Genomic DNA, 6,214 nt, shown 5'->3' with positions numbered 1-6,214 from the left:
ATGGGAAGCACTGGGGCATAGTGGGGGGACCAGGGCACTGGAGGGACTGGGGGCACTAGAGGACAGACTGGGACAGTGGGGTCACTAGGGGTACTGGGGGGACTAGGGGATTCTGGAGGCACTGAGAGCATTGGAGATATGGTGGCATTAGGTGGATTGGGGGGCACTGGGGGATATTGGGGGGACTGGGACACTGGGGTCACTGGAGGCACTGGGAGCATTGAGGAGAATGGGGAGCACTGGGGCATGTTGGGGGGATCAGGGCACTGGGAGGCACGGGGTGGGCTGAGGGCACTGGGGGGAACTGGGCTGGTATTAGGGGGCCTGAGGAGCTAAAACTGCCTTTAAGGCAAAGGACAACTGCCGCCACAAACAGCTGGACCTTTCTCTGTGTTCCTGAGGCTCATTTAAAAGACACATAGATACATACAAATACATACAAATTTTAGAATTACTGTTTAAATGGGCATGTGTTCCCCTATTTTTTAGAACACTATGTTTAAAAGTGCACCGCTTCTTCACTTCCTAGGCATGCAGCCCCCCCTGAGGCGGCAGGGCCGGGCAGGAAAAAGCTTTATTTAGAGCAGGGCAGCCACGCTGTGCTGCAAACCACGTCCTCCGCCGCATCCCCGGGGACGCCGCTAAAATACATATAAATATACTTTGTAAATCTGATTTCCCCCCAAATTAGGGGCAGTCCTGAGGCAGGGATTTCTCTGCTTCCTTCCCGCACCCAGGGTGTGATTTCTCTGTCTGTGTCCTCCACCAGCTCTGTTCTCAGCCCCAATTTGTTGTTTTTTTTTTTTATTTTATTTTTTTCCCCTTCTGAAGGTTTCCTCCTATTAAAACTGGGAAACGACAGGATGCATCTGCGGTTTTGCCCCATTTCTCCCCAAGAAAGCTGCCAGTTTAGCCAACTGGGATGCTCCCAGTGACCCAGTTCCCAGARGGAACTGCTCCATAAACAGCAGTTTCTGCAGGCAGAATCGCATCCCCAAACCTGCACCCAGCCCTGGCCCCGAAAACCAGCCGCAAAACGGGGGAGAAACACTGGGGGAGCGGGAAAAAGCTGGATTCAGCATGGATTTTGCGAGCGCTCAAGCTCACGGCCGCCCTCGCACTGGCTCCGCCGCAGCCCCACCGGGGACGGTGTTTTGGGGTGATTTCCGCGCTTCCGCCCACTTTCCTGCCCGTTTCACCCAGCGCTCCGCAGCGGGGCCCAGGGTCGTGGGAAGCGGCCGGACGCCGCCTCTTCCCTCCCCTGTGTGGGGGAGAGGATGGAGAAGGAAGCAGCAAAGCCCCCTTTTCCCCACTCTTATTTCCTAAACTGCCTCCGCTCTTTCCCAAGGGCCCCTTTGCCGGCYGATCCCCCTTCCCACGCAGTTCATCCTCGGGAAAGCTCCATAAGGAGGATTTCTTCCCACCTCTTGGGCAATTGGGCCCCTAAATGCCCCCCAAATACAGTATCGCATTGGATCAACACATTTTTCATTAAATCCCCTGAGTTTTGCATTGGCCAGTGCTGCCTCGGGTCACCGCTCCCATGGGAACACGTCACTTTTTCTGGCTTCCATCTCCACTTTCCACCTTCTCCCAGCCCCATCCTAACCACGTTATTATTATTATCATTATTTTGCTTCTTTTGCTTCTGTTTTTAAAGCGATGGAGAAAAAAAAGATGCTGATACCAAAGCACCGCATCCCCCGGATGCGGAAAGAGCACACGGGCAGGATTTTAAGAATCTAACTCAATAAGCAGAATCTGGCTCCTAAAGCACCTCCAACCAGCACATTCCCACATTCTGGAGATCCAAAGGAGCCCTCAAGCCTCCACATCTGTCCTGGGTGCAGGGCAATTGAGGCGGTGAGGATGGAAACACTCCCAAAAAAATGAGGAAACTGGAGCCGCTTTGGGCTCCGAATAACATTGCTATTAATAGCTCAGGTCTTCTGAAGCAGGGGCTTAATTAAAACCATCTCCTCTCCTGATTCCAGGCTGTGCCCACGCTCGGGCAGCGGCCGGAGCGGGAAAGTTCCCGGAGTTGAGGCCGGCTGGGCTGCAGCCTTGGCGCCACAGCAGCTTCCCCGCGAGCTCGYGGACGAGCGAGCACGGCGGCCAAGGCGTTTTGGGGAAAAAAAGCCCGTGCTGGGCTCTCCGCGGAGCCGGGTGCAGCCCTCGCCGAGTGTCATTTCCTGTTCCCAGCGCGGCCGGAGACGATCCCAAGGAGCGGCGGCGATCCCAGCGCGCCGGGCCGAGGATGACGAGCTTCTTCCTCGCCGCCGTCCTGGCTCTTCACGTCGGCCTGGGTAAATCTGGAGCGCTTGGCGCCGCAGGGAGAGCCTGCGCGGTGCTCGGGCTGGGGCRCAGGGCAAAGAGGAAGGATGGAAGGGCACGAACGCCGCGAGAAAGTGCCTGCGCGCGGAAGAGAGCTCGGCAATTCCCAGCTTGCAAAATAATTTGCAATATCTATTTTGCCGCATTTGCAACCTCTACTTCTATGCGCAATACCTATTTTGCTGCTTTTGCAATATATCTATTTGCATTTGCAATAGAGCCAGGGGAGATGCAGGGAAGACAGGGCTTTCCCGCGGCACAAGGCAAAGAGCCCTCAGCGAGAAGAGGCACCGGCAGCAAGTGGTTATCGGGGTGTTCCCGTCACCACCACCCTAACGGCAGGAGCCCGGGGCACAAAACGGCCCGCGAGGGGTTAAGCCGCGGCGCTGTCAGAGCGGGGATTTCCAGCTGGAAGTGCTTCAGGTCGCTAACCACCCAGCACAGATTGCATGTTCTTAGCGTCCTTCCAGCCTGGATGCAACGGCCGGCTCCAAACAGCAGCCTTGGAGAGTACGGAAGAGCGTGGGAGAGCGCGGTGCATTGGAAAATATGTGGGAGAGTGCGGAGAGCGTGGGAGCGCATAGCGCACTGCAATATGCGTGGGATAGTGCAGGAGCATGCAGTGCATTGGAAAGCACGCGGGAGAGAGTGGGAGAATGTGGGATCAGGCGGTGCATTGGAAATAGCGTGGAAGAGCGCCGGAGCTCGCGGTGCATTGGAATGTGTTTGGGACAGCGCGGGAGCATGTGGCACACTGGAAAGCGTGCGGGAAAGTGTGGAAGAGCGTGGGAGCACACGGTGCATTGGAAAGCGTGCAGGAGAGCGTGGAGGAGCGCGGTGCATTGGAAAGAGAGTGGGAGGGCGTGGAAGAGCGCCGGAGCTCGCGGTGCATTGGAATGTGCATGGGACAGCGCGGGAGCATGCGGTGCATTGGAAAGCGCGCGGGAAAGCACGCTGCGCCATCGGAGGGGCCAGGACATCCCCGCGCGCTGCCCCAAGGATCCCACGCTACATCCTCACGGCAAGCGCCGCTCCCCAAGCGTGCTGACCACCGGGGCCAGGGGCTCGCTCCACCACAGCAAAACCTGAGCTCATTTCCCACGGATTTTCCCCAAGCAGCTCGCAAGAAAAACGGCCTTAGGAGCCAGCACTGGGGAAAGAGAAAACGCGGTTAACCTTACATTGGAAAAGGGAAGCGAGCAGAGCTCCGTGCACCCCATGCGCTCTGCGTAACCCTGTTCACAGCAACGGAGCTCTGGGGAAGCGTGAGCATCTCTGCGAACGGGTTTGGCTGACAAAYTATATATTTTTTTCCTTTTCTTCTTTTTTTAAAGGAACTGCAGAGGCAGATGACGGGATATCAGAGCTACTCTACAACTATGCGGCCTATTATGGTGAGAAAACACGGCTTTTTGGGCCTCCCAGTCTAGGGCTGGGGTTAAGCAGAGAATATGCTGGGTTGGAAAGGGCTGCAAGGGCGAGTGGGGCCCTGGTGGCTCCTACCYGTGCGGAAACCGCGGGAATGAGAGATGCGAGGGCAGCAGAAAACAGGATTAAAAACAGATTTCCAACTTTTCTGGAGCTGCTCTGCCCCCAGTGGTTCTCGTTAGCATCGGAAATGCCATTTGCCAGACTGTATATTGAATAAGAGAGATGGGAGACCCTGCGCAGCGCCCGCTCCAGCGCTTCCTCCCATGACTTCATCCTCCTCCTCACTCTGTTTCCTTCCTCTGCACATGTGGCTCCAAAATCCCTGGGGCCAAAATGCTTCCGGCACCGCAAATATCCAGCTTTGGGATTCCCGCGGGATGGCCGGGGGTAATGCCGGGCGCTGCGCTGTCGTTGCAGGCGATTACCTGTACGCCACCGGGGAATATTACACCGAGAACATCACATTGATACCCACAATATACCCCTACGAGGAGGTAAGCCGGAGCCGCCAATTCTGCCCCAAAACGAAGCATCCATCCTTGCAGGAAGTTGCGGGAAAATGAGTAATAATTGGTGGAAAGAGCCGATTTTGGAACAGCTTCAGCACTCCGTGTCCCCCTTATTAAAGCCAACGATTAACGAGCCCTTTCGTTGCCTCCCCAGGAATACCCGGAGCCCGGGGGCGCGGGATCAGCCCTGCGATGTCACCTGCCTCTCATCATCCTCTTCAGCCTCCTGGCCTCCATGTTATGACTCCCGGTCTCCCCCCTTAGAAGGTATTGGGGACACTTTGATTCCAAGTGTTTTTCAGCCCCAGGGGCGCCCACAGTGGCACCTTGCAGCGCTTTTTTTTTTTCCAAACAAAACAAGATTTGGGGCATCCACACGAGTCGAACACTGCTAGCTAGTGGTGGGAAAGGCAGATTTTYGGTTGCGTTTTTTTCCCAGAAGTGGCTTGGACCAAGATAAACCTTCAGTCCCAGCCTGTCCCCGTGGTGAGGACAGCGGCGGCTGTTCCCGACAGCGGCCGCTCCGATCGGAGCGTGTGGGCAGCGCAGGTGCGCACACAATAGCAGGAACAGCCCGGCCGCTTCCCAGCCTTTTCCTCTCCTTGCAGAGCCGGCGACATCGGATACGAAAGAGCCACCCCCTCCCCGTGGGGTCCGGACGGAGCCGTCCCCTCCGGATTTGGCACCACTGTGACTTTACACACGGAATTTGGGGACACGGACGGCACTGCCCGGGGCCTTGCACGGGCGCCAAAGAGCTTCGCCGGGCTCCGCTCCCTCCCCATTTCCTCTAATTCTGCTGTAAATAGGAACSCCTGCCAATAAAATCACTAACAGCCGACTCCACGTCTCAGGGCTGCGGGATGCAGCCCCAAGCCTGGAGCAGCCCGCGCAGAGCGGGTTAATCCCGCTTTCCCTATGCAATTCCCAGCGGCTTTGCCCTTTCCGAGCAGGGAAAGGCCAGCAGCACCGTGGGTTTGGCCGGCACGGGGATCGTGCTCCAAGGCGGCGTTGGCRCTGCAAGGTCCTAGCGAGAGCCGCTGCCACCTCCGGGCTTGTCACTGCACGGTCACCGGAGCCACCCGGAAAGCCAGGGTCACCTGCGCCCACACCGATCTCCCAACTTGCTTTTTTACCTAGGTCACTCCATTAAGATGCCTTTGCCTTGTTACTACCCCAAATTTATAGAAATGTGGGTGATTAAATGAATAATCTGAGAATAACCCAAGTGGCACCTTCTTCTCTAGGGAAAATATCGCACAAAAGTGGATGCCAAGAAGCCCCGGTCCGCAGCTCTCTGGGCACCATTGGAACGCGGGAAAACTTCGGTACTTGGTGGAGGTTTGTGGGATTTGGATTGGCTGGAAGGCAGTTAGGTGCCAAGTGCTGCAGCTCTGATGCCAGCGGCTTCCAGYGTGTGCTGGAAAGGTCCCTGCGGCTTCCAGCAGGATCAACCGTCCATGCAACACGGCAGACAAAGCTCTGGGTGCAAACGCCTTGTGCAACCCGTGGGGCAGAGACTCCTCGTGCGACACCCCCTGAAGCCACCCCCTGCAAGCAGGGGKTGAATCCCACCTGTGCAACCGCCCCCCCGCCGCCGCCAGGCTTGCAAACCCACTCCTGCAGCCGCATGTGCAACAGGGCATGCAACCCCCCCGAGCAAGACCTCGTTTGCAGCCCCCTGGGCAAGCAGGCAAGCAATGGGTCATGCAAAACGACGCGTGCAAAATACCCCTGCTGCAGCGCTCCGAGCAACCAGGCATGCAAAACCCTGCTTGCAACCCGCCGTGTAAGGGGCGAGCAACCCCTCCGTAGCGGAGCTGCCTCGCGTGTAGCTGCGCGTGCAAGGCTGCGCTCGTGTCCCGCCGGGCACGCCCCAACCATCCCCTGCAGCGCCCCCGTGCAAACCGGCGAGCAAACCTCCCTGCCGCCACGCAGCC

At 57.4% G+C, this 6,214-nt stretch overlaps 1 long non-coding RNA gene across 1 annotated transcript; it reads left to right on the top strand.

Moving 5' to 3' along the window:
- The first annotated feature begins 2,257 nt into the window (after positions 1-2,257).
- Positions 2,258-5,215, top strand: LOC112950653. Its single transcript, XR_003250059.1, has 5 exons — positions 2,258-2,306; positions 3,669-3,728; positions 4,183-4,259; positions 4,429-4,541; positions 4,883-5,215. It is a non-coding gene; the product is annotated as an uncharacterized LOC112950653 (long non-coding RNA).
- The last annotated feature ends 999 nt before the right edge of the window (positions 5,216-6,214 follow it).

This window comes from Nothoprocta perdicaria, unplaced genomic scaffold (assembly GCF_003342845.1).
Source record: "Nothoprocta perdicaria isolate Ctin4 unplaced genomic scaffold, notPer1 scaffold_323, whole genome shotgun sequence".
Taxonomy (NCBI): domain Eukaryota; kingdom Metazoa; phylum Chordata; class Aves; order Tinamiformes; family Tinamidae; genus Nothoprocta; species Nothoprocta perdicaria.
The sequence above is the reverse complement of the archived record's forward strand: the minus strand, read 5'-3'. Positions and strand labels throughout refer to the sequence as shown.